The sequence below is a fragment of the Pseudopipra pipra genome, chromosome 8 (genome assembly GCF_036250125.1).
Source record: "Pseudopipra pipra isolate bDixPip1 chromosome 8, bDixPip1.hap1, whole genome shotgun sequence".
NCBI classification, from domain to species: domain Eukaryota; kingdom Metazoa; phylum Chordata; class Aves; order Passeriformes; family Pipridae; genus Pseudopipra; species Pseudopipra pipra.
Window position 1 is genome coordinate 30,282,277 of NC_087556.1, and position 25,952 is coordinate 30,308,228.

At 54.1% G+C, this 25,952-nt stretch overlaps 4 long non-coding RNA genes across 6 annotated transcripts; all 4 read left to right on the plus strand.

The window, feature by feature from the left end:
• The first annotated feature begins 1,975 nt into the window (after positions 1–1,975).
• LOC135418263 (uncharacterized) lies at positions 1,976–13,877 on the plus strand. Of its 3 annotated transcripts, none has more exons than XR_010432370.1 (2): positions 1,976–2,175; positions 13,588–13,877. It is a non-coding gene; the product is annotated as an uncharacterized LOC135418263 (long non-coding RNA). The 3 variants fall into 3 exon arrangements; XR_010432371.1 differs by lacking the exon at positions 1,976–2,175 and adding an exon at positions 6,994–7,116; XR_010432369.1 differs by lacking the exon at positions 1,976–2,175 and adding an exon at positions 7,713–7,969.
• Positions 13,878–14,207: 330 nt separating this feature from the next.
• LOC135418264 (uncharacterized) lies at positions 14,208–15,830 on the plus strand. The gene is made up of 2 exons (XR_010432372.1): positions 14,208–15,382; positions 15,541–15,830. It is a non-coding gene; the product is annotated as an uncharacterized LOC135418264 (long non-coding RNA).
• A 570-nt stretch (positions 15,831–16,400) lies between these two features.
• On the plus strand, positions 16,401–18,023 carry LOC135418265 (uncharacterized). The gene is made up of 2 exons (XR_010432373.1): positions 16,401–17,575; positions 17,734–18,023. It is a non-coding gene; the product is annotated as an uncharacterized LOC135418265 (long non-coding RNA).
• A 3,381-nt stretch (positions 18,024–21,404) lies between these two features.
• Positions 21,405–22,005, plus strand: LOC135418266 (uncharacterized). Its single transcript, XR_010432374.1, has 2 exons — positions 21,405–21,560; positions 21,719–22,005. It is a non-coding gene; the product is annotated as an uncharacterized LOC135418266 (long non-coding RNA).
• The last annotated feature ends 3,947 nt before the right edge of the window (positions 22,006–25,952 follow it).

Consider the following 25,952-nt stretch of genomic DNA (forward strand, 5'->3'; position numbering starts at 1 on the left):
GCAAAAGATGTTTTATTAACAATTTAAATATTCATGTTTATTCAAATTTAGAGTTCCAGTTGCAAGTTCAGTTGTGTATGTGTGTGGTTTTTTTATGTTGTGTGTGTGTGCATGAAAGTCTGTGAAGGTCTGACTTCTTGATTATTGTAGTAGAACTACAGCATAAATATAGCAAAATTTGTAATAACCCAAATGGCTGGAGCTTTCAGAATCAATACAAGAGAAAAAACTCCAAGAATAAGGACCACTAAAAAAAGTGCAACAGAAATCAATACAAATCCTATTGGGCTAAAGAAATCCCTCAACAGCTCTGGAAAAAAGTATAATGCCAGACTAAACCAGCTGTTGCAGGGTGAATGTAAAACATACTAATTTCTCCAAGTATAAAAATACATTTGTTGCCACCATCTTAAAAATAATCTAATTCTGGATGAATATAGTACTTCTATTTTGGAAGACCAAACTACAAATTAAGCAAAAATTTGTGTTTTGTAGATTTTCTTTAAAATTCTCAAACTGGGGATGAGTAATCTTTTAAATAATGACTGCAAAAGAACCAAATCCTCTGTGATGTTTGATAAATACATTAAAAAATGTTGCCAGATTACCAAGCAAATACACACAGAGTAATTAGGAATAAATGAATTGTTTCATAGATGACATAATAAGAATATATTTTTAAGGTTTTATATTATATACCTTGCATATGAGAATCTAACAGAACCTCAGAGGATGTATTTGTACTGTCTTATGAGGAAAAAAAAAGATGAATTAGAGCCATAGAAATACTTGAAACAGCTAGTGAGAAAGAGGAAGATGGTCCAAGCAAAACATTATTATTCTAGAGGGGGGAAAATGAGGCGTCAGGAAAACTAGCAATGCTTCTGTATTGGACCTGGGAACAGTTTCTTCTTAGGAGCAACAGATAAAACTCCCCTGTGTGTGAAGAGAGATAGAGAAATACTTTAGATTACTAAATTTGCCTTTTAAGAGATCTGGGAAGCATCAAGTCCTGTCTCCTTCACAAAAGAACTTGTTGAAGTGCAGTTTTACCTCAGGCTTACATATGACACCACAGCTACCACATTTTCATATTATTTTATTCATTAGTATTAACAGCTGTTTCAAAGACTAACAAGAAAACCACTACAATACCTGACCACAGAATGAAATTACATTAGCTAATGCAACAGTACCGACATGAATTATCTCTAATTGGTTGACATAGATATGACTGAGTTGCTGATAGTGACAAATTAGTGCCATAAAATGGAAAACAGCAAGAAAAAAGAAGAATAAGTCAGTAAAAAAGAAAAAAAGAGTAACTGTAACTGAATGACAGAGTCAGTGAGAAAAATTTCATATGTATGACATGGGGCAAATATATCAATTGAGGTCACATATCCTTGTTCAGCTGACCTGGCTCAGTCACAGAGGGAACTGACCGTCTTCAGCTACAGAGCTGGTTGCCTGCATAGAGCTTGGCAGTTTGGCAGGTGACTAATCTAAAAAAATTAAACACAAAGGGAAAGGGATATTTCTTTTTAAAACCTGTAACTAAATTACATGCATAGGTCAAAATGGATGAGAAAAGTACCTGCAAGGCCAACCCCTGCCACAAAGGTGCAGTGGGGAACCTGAGAGCACAGATCCTAAAAGAAGGGATAGCAAGGGAAGGCCAGAAAGAGAAGGCATGTTTCAGCACTGTCTCCCCAGTTAAAGATGCCTGACCAGCACCACTGCTGATTTGTAGCAGATCCCCCTTGTCCTTTGACAGAGAAAAGAGCACTGCTTTTGGATTTTCCATTCACTGCATTTCTGCTGCAGATTCAATCGAATGTGGAGTGTTATGTCTTATTATATCATGACAGTTAAATACATGAGAATTTTGAGGAGCTCTGTGTGTGCATCTGTGTGTACCTGTGTGGCTGCTTTCTGCTGTGATACCATACCAGCCAATCTAAATGAATTTGGATGAAACAGTGGGTATCTCTCTATATTGTCATGCTGGTGCAGGTTTAAACTCATCCTAACTCAGTCCTCTCGCTCAGGTGGAGAGTGAACCAACTGCCTTAAGACAGTCATCTTCAGTCTGATAGTGGTTTGTGACACAAGAAAGGATTTTCCCACTGACTGAGCAGAAGTAAGAGAAAGGGGCCTGTCCTGAAGCTTATGGTAAGTGAAAAAACCTCCAGGTGATCTCCATGAGAAAGATAGCAGGTTTAGCAGCCAAGGATGACAGTGCAATTGACTGATACTGGGTAAAGAGGACTAGGAAAATAGTTCCAGTTCTCTGCTCTGAACTGAAATGTGGTACTACAATATGGCAGCTGGGTAAAGGATCACATTCCATGTCTAATGACCTATGTCTTGCTTGTCAATAGAGTACTTGAGCAAGTAGTAGCTCTGCTTCCTTTATTGATTGCAGCTGATGTGTAGTGCTCACATTGCAGTGATAGCCCAGCCTTCCAAATTCCCATCATTTCTATTTTTCTGCTTAGGATTTTTCAGCCCCTTATTCAACTGACTTTTGTAATGATTTCGTACTTTAGTTGGTGAATTTTTGTGGCTGATTTTATCAAGTTTTTAGATGCATTTTTTATATTCTTCACCAGGCTGCTGTTAGTAGCCCTTTGTGTAGCAAAGCATCTATATTCTGGGCTAAAAAACAATTATATTTAGCAGTACCTTCTTCTGCAGCACAGTTTTCACCTGGCTCACTAATAAACCTCTGAAAGCCTAAACTGTCAAAGACACTTAGAGACTCTGAGTTCCAAGGAGGGGACATGCCAGCTCTGATTCTCTGAAGGGCCAAAGTCAAAGCACATCCAGACACTTACTATGTGTAAGACCTTGCTATGTGTAGGGTCTGAATGCATTTTCAACATGAGATTGTCATCTGCAGGAGGTTTGTATTTCCTTTATTTTTTTACTAAAATTATATCAGAAAGCCTAATACTTTCAATTTTGAGATACTGGGTGTGTTACACTACAGTATAGACCCTCTGCGTTTCTTCAACCAGACCTATACAGTAATTCCCTGATTTTATCAGTTTCACCATTCATATGGTAACTCCCACAAATAGGGCAGCCTGAATAGCTGAGGATCTTAAAAGTTTCCAGGGAAATGTGGAGTGGGAGCTGATTCCTTTCTTCCCACTTAATGCCTTGAGTATTTAAAGGCAGCATCTTGTCTGGAAGAAGTAGCTTTAAAGTTATCAATTTTACCTGTAAATAATTTATTATACAGATGAAATCCTAGAAAAGAGTCTTTATAAATACACAGGGTATTTCTTGGGTTTTACTGAAACAATAATTCCTGCTACTGTGTATTAATGAACTTCCAAGCATTTTTGATACTATGTCCTACTGAGAGAGGAGCTCATAGCCCCTATTTCACTTTAAAAGAAAGAGTTACTGTAATTTATTCAACTAAATTTAGTCTAGCAGGAAGATAACAAAGCCTAGCCAGCAATCAAACTATGGATTGGAATGGTGTTCAGTTCCATATTCTAAGGAGCATTTGATATAATTTGGTACTGATTAAGTTCCCTTAAACAAAGTCTCCAAATATTTAAGTGCATAAAGGTAATGAAGATAATCATAAACTAGACAATGAAGAGTAGATCGTGTACAGTAAACAGAAAGAAAACCCATCCTGTATAATATCAGAATTTTATGTCCCTTGGATTCTTCATACTCTGGTTCATAAATTCTTTTAGTCTTGATTAAAAATGGATCATCAGGTTGTCGGACAAAGTGAGAACATTTCTAAGGGGATGTTACAGTGCCATCTAGTGGGGTTTTCATGTTAAGAAAAAAATCTTCCCTCTCGTATGACAATTTTTACTTTATAATCAGAAAACACTTTTTGCTACTGCTACATGCTTCATTTTTCTTCACTTTTATACATAATTATGTTGGATATATTACCATTAAAGTACTGGTGTTGATTTTTCTCTCAGACCATACTGTGTGAAATGGACTAAATAAATTTTGTCTGTAAAAATAGACTAAATATCACACAGTGAGGAAATATAGTAAACTACATTGCATGCAAGGAGGAAGCACTATTTTCTGAGTCTGAGACCAATAATTTAGCCAGGCAAATCCCCATATGATGGAAAAAACCACAGCTTCAGTTTTAAGATTCCAAGTGTGGAGATGCATCACACCTGTTCAGCTCACTAATTGACGTGCTGATCTTTGTCTAACTGATAGTTTGAATGTGTTGGCTGTGGCTCATAGTCCTTGTTTTTCTTTATATTCTCTTCCCTGGGGTTAAAAAGCCTTTTAATACATGGTATGTTCTCTGTGTGTTAGTACTTCTCTGCTACAGTCAAGTTACTTTTCAAACTCTTTTTGATAAGCTTAGCAAATTGCATTCATTCTGTCCTTCACAGTAAGGTTTTTTTTCCAGCATTCAGGTAATCTTTATGGCTTTCTTTTTACACCTTCTTCATTTCTTCCACTGTTAGAAACACTTAACATCTGACTTGTAAGCAGTATTCTAGTACTGGCTTCATCAGTGCTTATATAAACAAAAAATTGCCTTCCTACTCCTACACACTGCCTTTCTGAATAGATTTAAAAATTCTTGTTAATCCAATTTACCTCACACATCACATTAGAAGTGTGTGTTGACTCAGTTGTTCAAGATGATTTATAAGCATTTTTCAAAGTTGCTGTTTTCAAGGATACTGTCCTCCCCTCCATACTTACAAATTTTATTTTTTTTCAGACATACAGCTCTGCATGTGAATATATCAAAACAGCAGCTAACTGCATGGGTTTGTTCTGTTTACCAAACTACTCTGACTTCAGCATCTTTATCTGTCATGCTGTCAAATCTCTGTGTCATCTGCATATTTTATCCATTGTGATTTTATATTTAAATCCAGGTGATGCATAAAACTGGCATCACTTTCCTTTGAGTGCTGCTTTCCTTTGGAAGACACAATTTTAAACAGCCTCATTGGATGATTATTTCTCACCGGCATTATTTTTCTAACCCATCAGTTCCAGACTGTGGAACAGTGCCAGCTATTTTAAATGAGCAGTAGCATATTGAGCTTGCTGGATGCCTCCTAACAGTTAAAGCACATGACATCTCCACAGTAGGATTACATCTGTAATCTCTCAAAGAGTTAAATCAGGCCTATTTTCCACAAATTAATTGTATTCCTATAATTTAATTCTTTATCACCGAAATCCTTTGCCTTTTTCCACTATTTCACCTGGATCATATCAGGTTAACAGGTCCATTAACTACAAATCCTTTTAAAACACTCCTAAGTTATTCACAGGTTTCATGCTTCTGTAATTTCCTCAGCATTACAAAATTCATTTCAAAAGGTGGTTAGTGTATGTGAAGTGCCTCAGCCAAACGTATTTTCCTTAAGGACTTTCAGGTGTGAATGATCCCAACTTGAAAAAAAATTATCCCAGGCAGGTGGGTGCCATTTGTGTCAGTGAGGGGGTTGTGGGTACTTTTTGTGTCCCTGAGAGGCTGTGAGAGTCACTGAGAGGGAACCGGGTGTTCTGTGTATCACGGAGGGAGAAGAGAGTGTTCTCCGGGTCCCTGAGGGGAAGGCAGGTTTCCTGCATGTTGCTGAGGCGAGAGACCGGTGCCCGGTGTGTCCCTGAGGATCTCTGAGGGCGAAAAGGGTGCCCTGAGGGGTAAGTGAGTGTCTCCTGTGTCCCTTTAGGGGCTGTGAGGGACACAGGTCAAAAAGGGTGCTCTGAAGGGTCACCGAGGGTTCACTGAGGGTGCCCTGAAGGAGACGAGACGAAACAAAACAAGACGAGACTGGGTGGGGCAGAGCAGGGTGGGTTGATCCCCCCCTCCCCTCAGCCTCGGTGTCCCGCTCCTCCCCCGGTCTGTGAGGCAGGAGCAAGCGAAAGGTGCTTTAGAGAAGCTCGACAGAAAGTTGTGGAGTCGTCCTAGAGCAGATTTTGAGCTATTACAGAGGTAATACAGAGTGTTGAGCAACGGTGTCAGGGGGGCAGCAGGGTGTTTCAGTGGAGTTAATGAGCGAAAAGCTTCTTGAACTCCGTCACCCTTTGTGAGGTAACACGGAGGGGACTGAGAGTTTCACAGAGGTAAAGCTGAGGGAACTTGGAAAGCACATGCAGGGGATGTCTTGAGGGAAGATCTCAGGTAAAGTGTGAGGGACAGACTTAAAATCTTGGAGGGAAAAGCTGAGTAGGGGATGTTTTGAGGGAAGATCTCAGGTAAAGTGTGAGGGAAAGACTTAAAATCTTGGAGGGAAAAGCTGAGTGGGGGACATTTTGGGGGTGAAATACATGATGTCCTGAGGGTCACAAGAGGAGGAGGCTGGTGCCCCCTGTATTACTGAGGGAAAGGAGGAGGTTCTGTGTGTCACTGAGGGGGAGGCAGGTGCCCTGTGTGTCGCTGAGGGTCCATGAGGGTCACGGGGGAGGAATTGGATGCCCCAAGTGTCACTGAGGGGCTTTGAGGGTCAGTGAGGAAGAGGTGGGTGTCCTGTACATCCCTGAGGGGAAAGTGGGTGCCTCGTGTGTTGCTGAGGGTTCTGGGAGGGTCACTGTGGGTGAAGAGAGTTCCCTGAGGGGCTGTGAGGGTCGCTGAGGGGAAAGCAAGTGCCTTGTTTGTTGCTGAGGATCACTGAGAGGCAACTGGGTGCCCCGAGTACCGGTGAGGAACTTTGAGAGTCACTGAGGGAGAGGTGTGTTTTCTCCAGGTCCCTGAGGGGAAGGCAGGTTTCCTGCATGTTGCTGAGGGGGGAGGCAGGTGCCCGGTGTGTCCCTGAGGATCTCTGAGGGCGAAAAGGGTGCCCCGAGGGGTGAGTGAGTGTCTCCTGTGTCCCTTTAGGGGCTGTGAGGGACACAGGTCAAAAAGGGTGCTCTGAAGGGTCACCGAGGGTTCACTGAGGGTGCCCTGAAGGAGACGAGACGAAACAAAACAAGACGAGACTGGGTGGGGCAGAGCAGGGTGGGTTGATCCCCCCCTCCCCTCAGCCTCGGTGTCCCGCTCCTCCCCCGGTCTGTGAGGCAGGAGCAAGCGAAAGGTGCTTTAGAGAAGCTCGACAGAAAGTTGTGGAGTCGTCCTAGAGCAGATTTTGGGCTATTACAGAGGTAATACAGAGTGTTGAGCAACGGTGTCAGGGGGGCAGCAGGGTGTTTCAGTGGAGTTAATGAGCGAAAAGCTTCTTGAACTCTGTCACCCTTTGTGAGGTAACACGGAGGGGACTGAGAGTTTCACAGAGGTAAAGCTGAGGGAACTTGGAAAGCACATGCAGGGGATGTCTTGAGGGAAGATCTCAGGTAAAGTGTGGGGGACAGACTTAAAATCTTGGAGGGAAAAGCTGAGTAGGGGATGTTTTGAGGGAAGATCTCAGGTAAAGTGTGAGGGAAAGACTTAAAATCTTGGAGGGAAAAGCTGAGTGGGGGACATTTTGGGGGTGAAATACATGATGTCCTGAGGGTCACAAGAGAAGGAGGCTGGTGCCCCCTCTATCACTGAGGGAAAGGAGGAGGTTCTGTGTGTCACTGAGGGGGAGGCAGGTGCCCTGTGTGTCGCTGAGGGTCCATGAGGGTCACGGGGGAGGAATTGGATGCCCCAAGTGTCACTGAGGGGCTTTGAGGATCAGTGAGGAAGAGGTGGGTGTCCTGTACATCCCTGAGGGGAAAGTGGGTGCCTTGTGTGTTGCTGAGGGTTCTGGGAGGGTCAATGTGGGTGAAGAGAGTTCCCTGAGGGGCTGGGAGGGTCGCTGAGGGGAAAGCAGGTGCCTTGTTTGTTGCTGAGGATCACTGAGAGGCAACTGGGTGCCCCGAGTACCGGTGAGGAACTTTGAGAGTCACTGAGGGAGAGGTGTGTTTTCTCCAGGTCCCTGAGGGGAAGGTAGGTTTCCTGCATGTTGCTGAGGGGGGAGGCAGGTGCCCGGTGTGTCCCTGAGGATCTCTGAGGGCGAAGAGGGTGCCCCGAGGGGTGAGTGAGTGTCTCCTGTGTCCCTTTAGGGGCTGTGAGGGACACAGGTCAAAAAGGGTGCTCTGAAGGGTCACCGAGGGGCCCTGAGGGTGCCCTGAGGGAGACGAGACGGGGTGGGGCAGAGCAAGGGCGGGTTGGTCGCTGCTGCTGCGCTGCTTTTCCCGCCCTCCCCTCAGCCTCGGTGTCCCGCTCCTCCCCGGTCTGTGGGACGGGAGCAGCTGAAAGCAAAAGGCGCTTTAGAGAAGCTCGATAAAAGGTTGTGTTACAGAGATAAGGATTGTTGAGCAGCAGGGGCAGCAGGGTGTTTCAGTGGAGTTACTGAGCGAAAAAGCTTCTTGAATTCCGTCACCCTTTGTGAGGTAACACGGAGGGGACTGAGAGTTTCACAGAGGTAAAGCTGAGGGAACTTGGAAAGCACATGCAGGGGATGTCTTGAGGGAAGATCTCAGGTAAAGTGTGAGTGAGGTGAAGTGTGAGTAAGGTGGTGAATAAGACACAAACCTTGCCGGTGACACAATCCAGTGCCAGGGCAGAATTAAGGTTTATTACAAAACAGTTTGGTTTAAATACAGCGCTTAAACATGTCACGTGATCTTCCAAACAATGACAGTCGAGTATTGATTGAGCATGCGTGAGAATGTGGAAAACTACAACTCCCATAATTCCTTGCCACATCTCCCCCTTCTCTAAATAATTAACAAGTTGTAAAACAGTAAATTTTTTAAACCTTCTTAATGTAACCAGTCTTATCTTAACTGTTTATAAAATCCAGGGCCTATCATCACAAGGCCTTTATTGAACTGTTTACAACTTCATTGGTTCGTGCAATATTCAAGCAACCTTGAATTACCCAGGGTTTGCAGATGTGTAGAACCTTTTATCTGAGGGTAATTTTGTGTGATTGGGTAAAGGCATCATCTTTATTTGAAAGGGAAATGTGTTGGGTTGTAGATGTTGTGTTTGAAGTAGTGTTGTTTGAGGTAGTGTTGTTGAATGAGTGTTTAAGATGTCTTGCTATAAAGTGTATTTGCATTCACACACATACATATCTCCACTCAACTTTCTCATTCACATTCCGGTGGCCACTGTTTCATTCTCTCCTCACACATGCATTCTTAAACCCTTTATTGTGTTTGAATCATGGAGTTTTGGTTTTGTATTGGTTACTGTTTGTGTGTTTCTTTTGGTTCTGTTTATTTATTGCTTCTTTGTGCTTGTTCCTGTTTTGAAGAAGTGTTAATGTAGATTTACACTTACAGGGACCAGACCCATATCTCTTTTCCCCCCTTTTTTCTGTTTTTATGGTATGTTTCTCAATGTGTGATGTGTTCCTTTTACTATTGTTGGTTATGTTTCTTCAAATCCAATTTCTTCACTCATTTTTTCTGGGGATTGTTTCTGTTGTGGGGGAGGGCATATATAAGGCCTGACAAATTTAGAAGGGATCCTTTGTAATTTGGTACCCTTGGATACACAGGCATATATCCTCCCTCAAGTTCTGAGATCTACTGGTCCTGACCATTGCCTAGATATAAGAATATTGCATTTTTAATCATAACTGGTGCTTTGGAAGATGAAAGTATTTGAGTTGTATGTTGGTATTCATACCTGCTATGGTTTGTATCATCACAGTTTAAGAAATTTAGAACATATGATGCTTTCCACGAGCGTTCCTAGGGGCTATATACCAACTCCTTTCTTTTTTGCCTTTGAAGCATTTCTTTTAGCATGCAGTGTGCTCTTTTTACAGTTGTTCTGTGGCTGTTTGTGGAATGGAATATCTTCTGATTTGGGAGATGTGTTTTAGCTTTTGTTGAATAACATACAGGATCATTGTTTGTGTTTATGGTTTTTGGAAGTTTTGAAATTGCAAAACAAATTAGTATTTGGTAGTGTCTTTTGCCTTTTTCTAGTGTGTGTTGTTGTATTATTCTATTTGGAATGTGTGAATGGATGTGTCTTATGTAAGAGTTGGGTTTTGTGTGATTAACAAGGAATTATGTGGTGTGTGGTTTTCTAGGTACATGAGGGTTAGTGAAATCTCGAAGGAAGGAGGCTTTGAGATGTGAAAGTAGCATGGCATGACTCAATTATAACATTCATAGGTTAATTACAAAACAATTGAAATGTCTTGCATGTATGAGTAACTTGTAAAACTTCTCTAGAGTCCTGGTCCATGGTTTGTACCTTATTGTTACCTTTTCTTCTTTAGTTTGTCCAGATGTAGATGGTCTTAGTGTCCCATTTACTGATTTTTTGTAGTCATTCTTTACTTTTAAAAACAGTCCTGGCAAACATGTTAATAACAGTTCAGTCTATTTGAGATGAAGAGTGGGCAGAATAGATGTGAGGATCAGGTGAATCTGTAGTTTCTGAAGCAATAGCAGTGAGTCACTCCATGTTACAGTGTCTTTTGCTTTTTGGCTGAAGGCTTTAAGGATCATCTTTAGTTGTGTAGTTTTCTTTGTATTGGAGATTCCATTGTTGGTCCTGTTAAATTTTGTTTGGGATGTTTTACAGTCCCCATTTCTTAATAATTTCTTATTTCTTAATAATATCAGTTAATAACTGTGACCAGGTTTAATTCAGTCTCTCAGGTATTGCGATTTACAAGCAGCTATTTTGCACTCTTGTTGACATTATGTATGTTGTTCTGTGATTGCAAAATGTTTTGAGAATGTTTGAACATAACAAATATGGGGATGTTTAAGATTCTATACTTATTATTTGAATAACATTGTTATGATAATTGCATGTGTGTGGATGTATTTGAGAATTTAATAACTTCTAATAACTTTTATTTTTAATAATTCAAATAAACCTACTGAGAAATTAATGAAAAAATAGGGAAAACATTTTTAAAGCTGTAGTGTTCTGGCTTTGTGGAGATAAATGGTTTTGGTTAAAATAAAATGACACCAATTTACATAGTGAAAGGCAATAGCAAGAGCTTTTAGGAAACAAAGAGAATTTTTCTCTCTCTTTACACTATAAACAGAAGGTTTCAAATCCTTTTCATCTTGAGTCCAGCAATTGATTGGTAATCAGCATGCAATCTATGCTGAAACAATCTGTGGGTAAATTTATTTAATTCAAATTTATTTCCCTAGTAAATTGCTTATATTGCTCCAGTTTTTATAATATGTGTAGCAATTTTGTTTGCTGATTGATAAAAGGTTTATCTTGCATTCTTTAGCATAGCTAGAAGAATATGAAACTGCTAAACCTAATGAAAGTTTTGTATCAGCCAGTTTTATATTTTAAAAATGTGAATTAATGAATATATTGGGCTTTAAAATGGTGAGATGCTAAATTTTATTCCATGTGTAAATGTTTTTAAACTATTTTCTACCCTTTATTTCTATTGTTAAGAAAACAATTTACAGTACTTTTAAGACAACTGATTTGAAAACAAAAAAGAAAAAACCACAAATGTTAGAAGTAAAATTTATATTTTCTTGAAAATATAAAATGCAGTGGTATGAGTGAATAGTTATTAAACATCTTAGTTTGCTGTGTTATGCTTTCTTTTTCCCATATTATGTAAGAAAGGAGATTTTGAGTGAGAGATGAGAGGGGTTTGCTTGTTGTTTTCCTCACCCAAAGGCAAGTCACTTGTTTGTTTAGCCAAAGAGTTAGTAGGAAAGTTTTTATAGGAACAGGAATAGTGGTAGAAGATGACAAAATCTAATTCCCCCCAGTTGTTAAGAAGTAAACCATTGTTATTATGTTTGAGGGGCAACACATTATTTCATTTTTTGCAAAGCAGTTATGCAAGAAGTGTTTTTTATCCTTTTCTTTAACTAAAAAGTCACTTGTAAAATCTTGGTTTTCAAAAATTCTAATCTTTTTGCACTCTGAGACAGGGGTAGAAAGTATGAAAATCCATCTTTCTCTAGGTTTGAGAGATTGATAGATTAGTGAAGGGGTTTTTGTACGTAGCAAGGCTGTGTTTATATGGTTTTCTATTGTTGAGTGTAAATGCATCACCTCTGTTTTAAGGAAAGGTCACTCTATCACGGATTTAGGGCTATTTGTTTCTTGGGCCACTTGTGGGTTTAGCTGCAATGAAACTGCCTTTGGGAAAAATCCGCTGTTAATTGACTTCCTCTTGGACTGAGGCAGGCTCTGTTCTACAGAATGGGTGATTTCAGTGGGGCCAATGGAAACAGGGTTAATGGCTGGGCTATTGCTGGTTATGATGTCTCTGGTTTGGTTTTGGGGTGCTAGTTTAAGAAAACTTGTTAAGCAGGTTTGGATGTTTTTTAAGAGCCATTGTGAGGTTACATCTGTTCTGTTGTTAAAAATGTTTGATATTCCTGTCTTTGCCTCCCATTCTAATTGTTTAATTTGGGTATAGGCCAATTTATGCATATTGGTGTTTTGAATGGATTTGGAGGTGTGTATTGCTGTATGTTGCAGCCTTGTGGGGCATCTTTGGGCTTGTGTTGTATGAGGGATTCCTTTGTTTTGCTTTATCAAGGCTATTGCAGTGACTGTGTGTAAAGCATTATGTGTTTCTGCAGTTGAAATTGTAATTGGTTGTTTCTTTGCTACTTGTTTAGGTTTGGTTTGCCAAGTTGTGTATGGCACACTGTCTAACAGCATTTTAAAATAGTGAGAAGTAAATACTCAATTTAGAGCCCCTCCTAGTATTTCTATTCTTCCCCCCGTTACACAAAAGAACATTTTATAATAGTAGATAATTTGTCAATTAGTAAAGTTGTCCTTTTGTGACTTAGTAAGTTAAATATGGTAGCTGATAGTTGTATGTCTGCTGTGTTTTGCAATGTTACCTTTAGATTGTTGGTTGTGTCAGTAGGTGGATTGTGTTGTTCCAGCTGAAATTCTCGCAGCATAAAACCAGCAGCTGCTATTGTTAGCAACGTAGCCAATATATATATTGTCCATTTTAACACTGGTAGCTTTGACTTCACTCATGGTCTCGGCTTGGGCAGGAATATGTTTTGTGTGCTTTCCCAGTCTGTATTGTCTTCTTCGAGCTGAAGTAGTAGTTGTAGCCATGTTTGCTGTTCTTCCTCTTCTGCAGGATCCAAAACTGCTTGTCTTCTTTTTGGTTCTCTTGTCTTGCTGAGTTCAGTTTGCCACAGCTGGGCTAAGATTTCTAGGGCATCAATTTCTAATTTTCCTGCTCCATCAGGCCACCTTTGGCGTAGAACCTGTTCTGAGGCTGGCGAGGGCTGTGGGTTGGTTTCTTGGTAGGAGTGCAACAGTGGTGTTTTAACTCTTGTGCATTTGTTGTCTGTTGGTTGAACTGGTGGTGACGGAAGAGGCACTTTCACTTAGGCCTCATGACAGGAGTAAGCTGGCTGTGTCCATTGTTATGCAGAAGTCTCACGGCCGCTGCGCAGCCAAAGAGAGTTACGGGACCCCTATGAGCCCGCAACAGCAGTCCATCCATTGCCCCCCTCTCACAGCCCCTGCAGCTGCTGCTAGTGACCTAACCCAAGTGAAGTTTGGAGGGGTTTGTGGAGCTGGGGGGGCCTGTGGGTGGGTAGTGGCTTGGAGATCTCCCTCTGGGGGTGTAGGGACCGGGTTTCCTTCTTGGGGAGGAGCTGGTGTTTCTCAGGCTCAGCTGTGTCCTCCTGCCTTGGCAGAAGGCGTCGGAGAAGAAAGAAGAGACAGGAGTGCAACTTGGAGGCAAGAGCGAAGAAGACGAGCAGCAGCGTCGAGCTCAAGAGGGGGCACGACAGAGACCCTCTGGGCAAATGCACATCCCTGGCACCCCCTGGGCAGGGATCCGTAAGCATCCGGCGGGCACCTTCAGGCTGCCCCGGCCGGCTTTGCGCTGGGCGACCTCCCTGTAAGCAGGGCTGGGTCTTTGCTTTGCTTTGCTTTGCTGGCCTTTGGCCATGGCGCTCCTTTGGCTGCCCGGAGAGGGGGGCAACCCTGTAAGGAGGGTGAGAGCCCCCCTCTCCGCACCCGAGGGGAGAAACGGAGCTCTCCCGACCCCCAGCCCGCCCTGTAAGCAGGGCAGGGCTTTTCCCGGCCCCCAGCCCGCCCTGGAAGCAGGGCAGGGCTTTTCCCGGCCCCCAGCCCGCCCTGGAAGCAGGGCAGGGCTTTTCCCGGCCCCCAGCCCGCCCTGGAAGCAGGGCAGGGCTTTTCCCGGCCCCCAGCCCGCCCTGGAAGCAGGGCAGGGCTTTTCCCGGCCCCCAGCCCGCCCTGGAAGCAGGGCAGGGCTTTTCCCGGCCCCCAGCCCGCCCTGGAAGCAGGGCAGGGCTTTTCCCGGCCCCCAGCCCGCCCTGGAAGCAGGGCAGGGCTTTTCCCGGCCCCCAGCCCGCCCTGGAAGCAGGGCAGGGCTTTTTTTCCCCTGGCACCTTTGTGCCTGCTTATGGCCCCTGGCCAGAGTGACCCCCTGTAGCTGGGGCGTGTCACGGCCTTAGTCCCTGGGCCACCTGTGAAGCCCCTCAGTGTGCTGAGGCCCCTCTGGCCTCTGCAGAGCCCGGGGCAGGGCTGAGGCTCTGCTCTCCTGCCCAGAGGGAGGGATGGCTCCCCACGCGTTGGCTGCACAGAGCCTGCTCCCTCTTCTGGGACGTTCCCCCTTTGTGTTTTTGTCTTTGTCGGTGTGAGTGAGCAAGTGAGCCTGTGCTTTGTCCCCCATAGCAAAAACGAGGCTAGTGTAGCTTAGACTTCCCAGGAGGGAAAGAGGGGCTCTGTGCAGCAACCGGGGGGTGCCCTCTGAACCCACGGGTGGAGACAGGGCCCGGCCTTGCCCCTTCTTCCCCAGGACAGAGCGAAGCCCGTTAGTGGTGGTGCAGGCACCGTGACCCGCCTGTAGTCAGGGCCTGGGCGTGTGCCTGCGCTGCGGGGCTGCCTGTCCTGCTGGTGATGTGCCAGCGTGATCCCCCCCCCCGGCCTTAGGCCGTCAGGCCACTGTTGGGAGTGCCGGGCCTCGGGGGCGGCCCTGTAAGTGGGGCTTTGTGCGTCCCCCGTGCCCGGCGGGCGGTTGGAGGGACCCCCTGTAACCAGGCGGGTGTCCCGTGGGGTCCCCACCCTTTCACAGGCGTGGGGCTGGGCGTGTGCCCTCCCTGTCCTCGGGGGAAGGCCGAGCTCCGTGGCTCCCTGGGTGTGGACCCGCCTGTAAGCAGGGTCCGGGTCTGGGAGCCTTTGTGCTCCCTCAGCTGGCAGCCTGTGCGGGGCGACCGCCCCGTTAGCGGGGAGCGGGTCAGGTGCCCCCGAAGCGGAGAGAAGGAGCCTCCGCGGGCCTTTGGGCCCAGGGCTGCCCTGTAAGTCGGGGCCAGTGCCCTGGAGTCCCGGGCACTTTGCGCTCCAGGCAGCGGCCGGAGCCCCCTGTAAGCAGGGGTGCAGCCTCTTTGGCCACTGCCTTGCATGCCCAGCTGCCTTTGCCCAGAGGGCCCGGCCCCCAGCAGCGGATGGGACTGCGTCGCTCTGGTGAGACCAAGTGAAGTTTGGAGGGGTTTGTGGAGCTGGGGGGGCCTGTGGGTGGGTAGTGGCTTGGAGATCTCCCTCTGGGGGTGTAGGGACCGGGTTTCCTTCTTGGGGAGGAGCTGGTGTTTCTCAGGCTCAGCTGTGTCCTCCTGCCTTGGCAGAAGGCGTCGGAGAAGAAAGAAGAGACAGGAGTGCAACTTGGAGGCAAGAGCGAAGAAGACGAGCAGCAGCGTCGAGCTCAAGAGGGGGCACGACAGAGACCCTCTGGGCAAATGCACATCCCTGGCACCCCCTGGGCAGGGATCCGTAAGCATCCGGCGGGCACCTTCAGGCTGCCCCGGCCGGCTTTGCGCTGGGCGACCTCCCTGTAAGCAGGGCTGGGTCTTTGCTTTGCTTTGCTTTGCTGGCCTTTGGCCATGGCGCTCCTTTGGCTGCCCGGAGAGGGGGGCAACCCTGTAAGGAGGGTGAGAGCCCCCCTCTCCGCACCCGAGGGGAGAAACGGAGCTCTCCCGACCCCCAGCCCGCCCTGTAAGCAGGGCAGGGCTTTTCCCGGCCCCCAGCCCGCCCTGGAAGCAGGGCAGGGCTTTTCCCGGCCCCCAGCCCGCCCTGGAAGCAGGGCAGGGCTTTTCCCGGCCCCCAGCCCGCCCTGGAAGCAGGGCAGGGCTTTTCCCGGCCCCCAGCCCGCCCTGGAAGCAGGGCAGGGCTTTTCCCGGCCCCCAGCCCGCCCTGGAAGCAGGGCAGGGCTTTTCCCGGCCCCCAGCCCGCCCTGGAAGCAGGGCAGGGCTTTTCCCGGCCCCCAGCCCGCCCTGGAAGCAGGGCAGGGCTTTTCCCGGCCCCCAGCCCGCCCTGGAAGCAGGGCAGGGCTTTTCCCGGCCCCCAGCCCGCCCTGGAAGCAGGGCAGGGCTTTTCCCGGCCCCCAGCCCGCCCTGGAAGCAGGGCAGGGCTTTTCCCGGCCCCCAGCCCGCCCTGGAAGCAGGGCAGGGCTTTTCCCGGCCCCCAGCCCGCCCTGGAAGCAGGGCAGGGCTTTTCCCGGCCCCCAGCCCGCCCTGGAAGCAGGGCAGGGCTTTTCCCGGCCCCCAGCCCGCCCTGGAAGCAGGGCAGGGCTTTTTTTCCCCTGGCACCTTTGTGCCTGCTTATGGCCCCTGGCCAGAGTGACCCCCTGTAGCTGGGGCGTGTCACGGCCTTAGTCCCTGGGCCACCTGTGAAGCCCCTCAGTGTGCTGAGGCCCCTCTGGCCTCTGCAGAGCCCGGGGCAGGGCTGAGGCTCTGCTCTCCTGCCCAGAGGGAGGGATGGCTCCCCACGCGTTGGCTGCACAGAGCCTGCTCCCTCTTCTGGGACGTTCCCCCTTTGTGTTTTTGTCTTTGTCGGTGTGAGTGAGCAAGTGAGCCTGTGCTTTGTCCCCCATAGCAAAAACGAGGCTAGTGTAGCTTAGACTTCCCAGGAGGGAAAGAGGGGCTCTGTGCAGCAACCGGGGGGTGCCCTCTGAACCCACGGGTGGAGACAGGGCCCGGCCTTGCCCCTTCTTCCCCAGGACAGAGCGAAGCCCGTTAGTGGTGGTGCAGGCACCGTGACCCGCCTGTAGCCAGGGCCTGGGCGTGTGCCTGCGCTGCGGGGCTGCCTGTCCTGCTGGTGATGTGCCAGCGTGATCCCCCCCCCCGGCCTTAGGCCGTCAGGCCACTGTTGGGAGTGCCGGGCCTCGGGGGCGGCCCTGTAAGTGGGGCTTTGTGCGTCCCCCGTGCCCGGCGGGCGGTTGGAGGGACCCCCTGTAACCAGGCGGGTGTCCCGTGGGGTCCCCACCCTTTCACAGGCGTGGGGCTGGGCGTGTGCCCTCCCTGTCCTCGGGGGAAGGCCGAGCTCCGTGGCTCCCTGGGTGTGGACCCGCCTGTAAGCAGGGTCCGGGTCTGGGAGCCTTTGTGCTCCCTCAGCTGGCAGCCTGTGCGGGGCGACCGCCCCGTTAGCGGGGAGCGGGTCAGGTGCCCCCGAAGCGGAGAGAAGGAGCCTCCGCGGGCCTTTGGGCCCAGGGCTGCCCTGTAAGTCGGGGCCAGTGCCCTGGAGTCCCGGGCACTTTGCGCTCCAGGCAGCGGCCGGAGCCCCCTGTAAGCAGGGGTGCAGCCTCTTTGGCCACTGCCTTGCATGCCCAGCTGCCTTTGCCCAGAGGGTCCGGCCCCCAGCAGCGGATGGGACTGCGTCGCTCTGGTGAGACCAAGTGAAGTTTGGAGGGGTTTGTGGAGCTGGGGGGGCCTGTGGGTGGGTAGTGGCTTGGAGATCTCCCTCTGGGGGTGTAGGGATCGGGTTTCCTTCTTGGGGAGGAGCTGGTGTTTCTCAGGCTCAGCTGTGTCCTCCTGCCTTGGCAGAAGGCGTCGGAGAAGAAAGAAGAGACAGGAGTGCAACTTGGAGGCAAGAGCGAAGAAGACGAGCAGCAGCGTCGAGCTCAAGAGGGGGCACGACAGAGACCCTCTGGGCAAATGCACATCCCTGGCACCCCCTGGGCAGGGATCCGTAAGCATCCGGCGGGCACCTTCAGGCTGCCCCGGCCGGCTTTGCGCTGGGTGACCTCCCTGTAAGCAGGGCTGGGTCTTTGCTTTGCTTTGCTTTGCTGGCCTTTGGCCATGGCGCTCCTTTGGCTGCCCGGAGAGGGGGGCAACCCTGTAAGGAGGGTGAGAGCCCCCCTCTCCGCACCCGAGGGGAGAAACGGAGCTCTCCCGACCCCCAGCCCGCCCTGTAAGCAGGGCAGGGCTTTTCCCGGCCCCCAGCCCGCCCTGGAAGCAGGGCAGGGCTTTTCCCGGCCCCCAGCCCGCCCTGGAAGCAGGGCAGGGCTTTTCCCGGCCCCCAGCCCGCCCTGGAAGCAGGGCAGGGCTTTTCCCGGCCCCCAGCCCGCCCTGGAAGCAGGGCAGGGCTTTTCCCGGCCCCCAGCCCGCCCTGGAAGCAGGGCAGGGCTTTTCCCGGCCCCCAGCCCGCCCTGGAAGCAGGGCAGGGCTTTTCCCGGCCCCCAGCCCGCCCTGGAAGCAGGGCAGGGCTTTTCCCGGCCCCCAGCCCGCCCTGGAAGCAGGGCAGGGCTTTTTTTCCCCTGGCACCTTTGTGCCTGCTTATGGCCCCTGGCCAGAGTGACCCCCTGTAGCTGGGGCGTGTCACGGCCTTAGTCCCTGGGCCACCTGTGAAGCCCCTCAGTGTGCTGAGGCCCCTCTGGCCTCTGCAGAGCCCGGGGCAGGGCTGAGGCTCTGCTCTCCTGCCCAGAGGGAGGGATGGCTCCCCACGCGTTGGCTGCACAGAGCCTGCTCCCTCTTCTGGGACGTTCCCCCTTTGTGTTTTTGTCTTTGTCGGTGTGAGTGAGCAAGTGAGCCTGTGCTTTGTCCCCCATAGCAAAAACGAGGCTAGTGTAGCTTAGACTTCCCAGGAGGGAAAGAGGGGCTCTGTGCAGCAACCGGGGGGTGCCCTCTGAACCCACGGGTGGAGACAGGGCCCGGCCTTGCCCCTTCTTCCCCAGGACAGAGCGAAGCCCGTTAGTGGTGGTGCAGGCACCGTGACCCGCCTGTAGCCAGGGCCTGGGCGTGTGCCTGCGCTGCGGGGCTGCCTGTCCTGCTGGTGATGTGCCAGCGTGATCCCCCCCCCCCGGCCTTAGGCCGTCAGGCCACTGTTGGGAGTGCCGGGCCTCGGGGGCGGCCCTGTAAGTGGGGCTTTGTGCGTCCCCCGTGCCCGGCGGGCGGTTGGAGGGACCCCCTGTAACCAGGCGGGTGTCCCGTGGGGTCCCCACCCTTTCACAGGCGTGGGGCTGGGCGTGTGCCCTCCCTGTCCTCGGGGGAAGGCCGAGCTCCGTGGCTCCCTGGGTGTGGACCCGCCTGTAAGCAGGGTCCGGGTCTGGGAGCCTTTGTGCTCCCTCAGCTGGCAGCCTGTGCGGGGCGACCGCCCCGTTAGCGGGGAGCGGGTCAGGTGCCCCCGAAGCGGAGAGAAGGAGCCTCCGCGGGCCTTTGGGCCCAGGGCTGCCCTGTAAGTCGGGGCCAGTGCCCTGGAGTCCCGGGCACTTTGCGCTCCAGGCAGCGGCCGGAGCCCCCTGTAAGCAGGGGTGCAGCCTCTTTGGCCACTGCCTTGCATGCCCAGCTGCCTTTGCCCAGAGGGCCCGGCCCCCAGCAGCGGATGGGACTGCGTCGCTCTGGTGAGACCAAGTGAAGTTTGGAGGGGTTTGTGGAGCTGGGGGGGCCTGTGGGTGGGTAGTGGCTTGGAGATCTCCCTCTGGGGGTGTAGGGACCGGGTTTCCTTCTTGGGGAGGAGCTGGTGTTTCTCAGGCTCAGCTGTGTCCTCCTGCCTTGGCAGAAGGCGTCGGAGAAGAAAGAAGAGACAGGAGTGCAACTTGGAGGCAAGAGCGAAGAAGACGAGCAGCAACGTCGAGCTCAAGAGGGGGCACGACAGAGACCCTCTGGGCAAATGCACATCCCTGGCACCCCCTGGGCAGGGATCCGTAAGCATCCGGCGGGCACCTTCAGGCTGCCCCGGCCGGCTTTGCGCTGGGCGACCTCCCTGTAAGCAGGGCTGGGTCTTTGCTTTGCTTTGCTTTGCTGGCCTTTGGCCATGGCGCTCCTTTGGCTGCCCGGAGAGGGGGGCAACCCTGTAAGGAGGGTGAGAGCCCCCCTCTCCGCACCCGAGGGGAGAAACGGAGCTCTCCCGGCCCCCAGCCCGCCCTGGAAGCAGGGCAGGGCTTTTCCCGGCCCCCAGCCCGCCCTGGAAGCAGGGCAGGGCTTTTCCCGGCCCCCAGCCCGCCCTGGAAGCAGGGCAGGGCTTTTCCCGGCCCCCAGCCCGCCCTGGAAGCAGGGCAGGGCTTTTCCCGGCCCCCAGCCCGCCCTGGAAGCAGGGCAGGGCTTTTCCCGGCCCCCAGCCCGCCCTGGAAGCAGGGCAGGGCTTTTCCCGGCCCCCAGCCCGCCCTGGAAGCAGGGCAGGGCTTTTCCCGGCCCCCAGCCCGCCCTGGAAGCAGGGCAGGGCTTTTCCCGGCCCCCAGCCCGCCCTGGAAGCAGGGCAGGGCTTTTCCCGGCCCCCAGCCCGCCCTGGAAGCAGGGCAGGGCTTTTCCCGGCCCCCAGCCCGCCCTGGAAGCAGGGCAGGGCTTTTTTTCCCCTGGCACCTTTGTGCCTGCATATGGCCCCTGGCCAGAATGACCCCCTGTAGCTGGGGCGTGTCACGGCCTTAGTCCCTGGGCCACCTGTGAAGCCCCTCAGTGTGCTGAGGCCCCTCTGGCCTCTGCAGAGCCCGGGGCAGGGCTGAGGCTCTGCTCTCCTGCCCAGAGGGAGGGATGGCTCCCCACGCGTTGGCTGCACAGAGCCTGCTCCCTCTTCTGGGACGTTCCCCCTTTGTGTTTTTGTCTTTGTCGGTGTGAGTGAGCAAGTGAGCCTGTGCTTTGTCCCCCATAGCAAAAACGAGGCTAGTGTAGCTTAGACTTCCCAGGAGGGAAAGAGGGGCTCTGTGCAGCAACCGGGGGGTGCCCTCTGAACCCACGGGTGGAGACAGGGCCCGGCCTTGCCCCTTCTTCCCCAGGACAGAGCGAAGCCCGTTAGTGGTGGTGCAGGCACCGTGACCCGCCTGTAGCCAGGGCCTGGGCGTGTGCCTGCGCTGCGGGGCTGCCTGTCCTGCTGGTGATGTGCCAGCGTGATCCCCCCCCCCGGCCTTAGGCCGTCAGGCCACAGTTGGGAGTGCCGGGCCTCGGGGGCGGCCCTGTAAGTGGGGCTTTGTGCGTCCCCCGTGCCCGGCGGGCGGTTGGAGGGACCCCCTGTAACCAGGCGGGTGTCCCGTGGGGTCCCCACCCTTTCACAGGCGTGGGGCTGGGCGTGTGCCCTCCCTGTCCTCGGGGGAAGGCCGAGCTCCGTGGCTCCCTGGGTGTGGACCCGCCTGTAAGCAGGGTCCGGGTCTGGGAGCCTTTGTGCTCCCTCAGCTGGCAGCCTGTGCGGGGCGACCGCCCCGTTAGCGGGGAGCGGGTCAGTGCCCCCGAAGCGGAGAGAAGGAGCCTCCGCGGGCCTTTGGCCCAGGGCTGCCCTGTAAGTCGGGGCCAGTGCCCTGGAGTCCCGGGCACTTTGCGGCTCCAGGCAGCGGCCGGAGCCCCTGTAAGCAGGGGTGCAGCCTCTTTGGCCACTGCCTTGCATGCCCAGCTGCCTTTGCCCAGAGGGCCCGGCCCCCAGCAGCGGATGGGACTGCGTCGCTCTGGTGAGACCAAGTGAAGTTTGGAGGGGTTTGTGGAGCTGGGGGGGCCTGTGGGTGGGTAGTGGCTTGGAGATCTCCCTCTGGGGTGTAGGGATCGGGTTCCTTCTGGGGAGGAGCTGGTGTTTCTCAGGCTCGCTGTGTCCTCCTGCCTTGGCAGGAAGGCGTCGGAGAAGAAAGAAGAGACAGGAGTGCAACTTGGAGGCAAGAGCGAAGAAGACGAGCAGCAGCGTCGAGCTCAAGAGGGGGCACGACAGAGACCCTCTGGGCAAATGCACATCCCTGGCACCCCCTGGGCAGGGATCCGTAAGCATCCGGCGGGCACCTTCAGGCTGCCCCGGCCGGCTTTGCGCTGGGCGACCTCCCTGTAAGCAGGGCTGGGTCTTTGCTTTGCTTTGCTTTGCTGGCCTTTGGCCATGGCGCTCCTTTGGCTGCCCGGAGAGGGGGGCAACCCTGTAAGGAGGGTGAGAGCCCCCCTCTCCGCACCCGAGGGGAGGAACGGAGCTCTCCCGACCCCCAGCCCGCCCTGTAAGCAGGGCAGGGCTTTTCCCGGCCCCCAGCCCGCCCTGGAAGCAGGGCAGGGCTTTTCCCGGCCCCCAGCCCGCCCTGGAAGCAGGGCAGGGCTTTTCCCGGCCCCCAGCCCGCCCTGGAAGCAGGGCAGGGCTTTTCCCGGCCCCCAGCCCGCCCTGGAAGCAGGGCAGGGCTTTCCCGGCCCCCCAGCCCGCCCTGGGAAGCAGGGCAGGGCTTTTCCCGGCCCCCAGCCCGCCCTGGAAGCAGGGCAGGGCTTTTCCCGGCCCCCAGCCCGCCCTGGAAGCAGGGCAGGGCTTTTCCCGGCCCCCAGCCCGCCCTGGAAGCAGGGCAGGGCTTTTCCCCGGCCCCCAGCCCGCCCTGGAAGCAGGGCAGGGCTTTTCCCGGCCCCCAGCCCGCCCTGGAAGCAGGGCAGGGCTTTTTTTTCCCTGGCACCTTTGTGCCTGCTTATGGCCCCTGGCCAGAGTGACCCCCTGTAGCTGGGGCGTGTCACGGCCTTAGTCCCTGGGCCACCTGTGAAGCCCCTCAGTGTGCTGAGGCCCCTCTGGCCTCTGCAGAGCCCGGGGCAGGGCTGAGGCTCTGCTCTCCTGCCCAAGAGGGAGGGATGGCTCCCCACGCGTTGGCTGCACAGAGCCTGCTCCCTCTTCTGGGACGTTCCCCCTTTGTGTTTTTGTCTTTGTCGGTGTGAGTGAGCAAGTGAGCCTGTGCTTTGTCCCCCATAGCAAAAACGAGGCTAGTGTAGCTTAGACTTCCCAGGAGGGAAAGAGGGGCTCTGTGCAGCAACCGGGGGGTGCCCTCTGAACCCACGGGTGGAGACAGGGCCCGGCCTTGCCCCTTCTTCCCCAGGACAGAGCGAAGCCCGTTAGTGGTGGTGCAGGCACCGTGACCCGCCTGTAGCCAGGGCCTGGGCGTGTGCCTGCGCTGCGGGGCTGCCTGTCCTGCTGGTGATGTGCCAGCGTGATCCCCCCCCCCGGCCTTAGGCCGTCAGGCCACTGTTGGGAGTGCCGCGGGCCTCGGGGGCGGCCCTGTAAGTGGGGCTTTGTGCGTCCCCCGTGCCCGGCGGGCGGTTGGAGGGGACCCCCTGTAACCAGGCGGGTGTCCCGTGGGGTCCCCACCCTTTCACAGGCGTGGGGCTGGGCGTGTGCCCTCCCTGTCCTCGGGGGAAGGCCGAGCTCCGTGGCTCCCTGGGTGTGGACCCGCCTGTAAGCAGGGTCCGGGTCTGGGAGCCTTTGTGCTCCCTCAGCTGGCAGCCTGTGCGGGGCGACCGCCCCGTTAGCGGGGAGGCGGGTCAGGTGCCCCCGAAGCGGAGAGAAGGAGCCTCCGCGGGGCCTTTGGGCCCAGGGCTGCCCTGTAAGTCGGGGCCAGTGCCCTGGAGTCCGGGCACTTTGCGCTCCAGGCAGCGGCCGGAGCCCCCTGTAAGCAGGGGGTGCAGCCTCTTTGGCCACTGCCTTGCATGCCCAGCTGCCTTTGCCCAGAGGGCCCGGCCCCCAGCAGCGGATGGGAACTGCGTCGCTCTGGTGAGACCAAGTGAAGTTTGGAGGGTTTGTGGAGCTGGGGGGGCCCTGTGGGTGGGTAGTGGCTTGGAGATCTCCCTCTGGGGGGTGTAGGATCGGGTTTCCCTTCTTGGGGAGGAGCTGGTGTTTCTCAGGCTCAGCTGTGTCCTCCTGCCTTGGCAGAAGGCGTCGGAGAAGAAAGAAGAGACAGGAGTGCAACTTGGAGGCAAGAGCGAAGAAGACGAGCAGCAGCGTCGAGCTCAAGAGGGGGCACGACAGAGACCCTCTGGGCAAATGCACATCCCTGGCACCCCCTGGGCAGGGATCCGTAAGCATCCGGCGGGCACCTTCAGGCTGCCCCGGCCGGCTTTGCGCTGGGTGACCTCCCTGTAAGCAGGGCTGGGTCTTTGCTTTGCTTTGCTTTGCTGGCCTTTGGCCATGGCGCTCCTTTGGCTGCCCGGAGAGGGGGGCAACCCTGTAAGGAGGGTTGAGAGCCCCCCCTCTCCGCACCCGAGGGGAGAAACGGAGCTCTCCCGACCCCCAGCCCGCCCTGTAAGCAGGGCAGGGCTTTTCCCGGCCCCCAGCCCGCCCTGGAAGCAGGGCAGGGCTTTTCCCGGCCCCCAGCCCGCCCTGGAAGCAGGGCAGGGCTTTTCCCGGCCCCCAGCCCGCCCTGGAAGCAGGGGCAGGGCTTTTCCCGGCCCCCAGCCCGCCCTGGAAGCAGGGCAGGGCTTTTCCCGGCCCCCAGCCCGCCCTGGAAGCAGGGCAGGGCTTTTCCCGGCCCCCAGCCCGCCCTGGAAGCAGGGCAGGGCTTTTCCCGGCCCCCAGCCCGCCCTGGAAGCAGGGCAGGGCTTTTCCCGGCCCCCAGCCCGCCCTGGAAGCAGGGCAGGGCCTTTTCCCGGCCCCCAGCCCGCCCTGGAAGCAGGGCAGGGCTTTTCCCGGCCCCCAGCCCGCCCTGGAAGCAGGGCAGGGCTTTTCCCGGCCCCCCAGCCCGCCTTGGAAGCAGGGCAGGGCTTTTCCCGGCCCCCAGCCCGCCCTGGAAGCAGGGCAGGGCTTTTCCCGGCCCCCAGCCCGCCCTGGAAGCAGGGCAGGGCTTTTCCCGGCCCCAGCCCGCCCTGGAAGCAGGGCAGGGCTTTTCCCGGCCCCCAGCCCGCCCTGGAAGCAGGGCAGGGCTTTTCCCGGCCCCCCAGCCCGCCCTGGAAGCAGGGCAGGGCTTTTCCCGGCCCCCAGCCCGCCCTGGAAGCAGGGCAGGGCTTTTCCCGGCCCCCAGCCCGCCCTGGAAGCAGGGCAGGGCTTTTCCCGGCCCCCAGCCCGCCCTGGAAGCAGGGCAGGGCTTTTCCCGGCCCCCAGCCCGCCCTGGAAGCAGGGCAGGGCTTTTTTTTCCCCTGGCACCTTTGTGCCTGCTTATGGCCCCTGGCCAGAGTGACCCCCTGTAGCTGGGGCGTGTCACGGCCTTAGTCCCTGGGCCACCTGTGAAGCCCCTCAGTGTGCTGAGGCCCCTCTGGCCTCTGCAGAGCCCGGGGCAGGGCTGAGGCTCTGCTCTCCTGCCCAGAGGGAGGGATGGCTCCCCACGCGTTGGCTGCACAGAGCCTGCTCCCTCTTCTGGGACGTTCCCCCTTTGTGTTTTTGTCTTTGTCGGTGTGAGTGAGCAAGTGAGCCTGTGCTTTGTCCCCCATAGCAAAAACGAGGCTAGTGTAGCTTAGACTTCCCAGGAGGGAAAGAGGGGCTCTGTGCAGCAACCGGGGGGTGCCCTCTGAACCCACGGGTGGAGACAGGGCCCGGCCTTGCCCCTTCTTCCCCAGGACAGAGCGAAGCCCGTTAGTGGTGGTGCAGGCACCGTGACCCGCCTGTAGCCAGGGCCTGGGCGTGTGCCTGCGCTGCGGGGGCTGCCTGTCCTGCTGGTGATGTGCCAGCGTGATCCCCCCCCCCCGGCCTTAGGCCGTCAGGCCACTGTTGGGAGTGCCGGGCCTCGGGGGCGGCCCTGTAAGTGGGGCTTTGTGCGTCCCCCGTGCCCGGCGGGCGGTTGGTAGGGGACCCCCTGTAACCAGGCGGGTGTCCCGTGGGGTCCCCACCCTTTCACAGGCGTGGGGCTGGGCGTGTGCCCTCCCTGTCCTCGGGGGAAGGCCGAGCTCCGTGGCTCCTGGGTGTGGACCCGCCTGTAAGCAGGGTCCGGGTCTGGGAGCCTTTGTGCTCCCTCAGCTGGCAGCCTGTGCGGGGCGACCGCCCCGTTAGCGGGGAGCGGGTCAGGTGCCCCCGAAGCGGAGAGAAGGAGCCTCCGCGGGCCTTTGGGCCCAAGGGCTGCCCTGTAAGTCGGGGCCAGTGCCCTGGAGTCCCGGGCACTTTGCGCTCCAGGCAGCGGCCGGAGCCCCCTGTAAGCAGA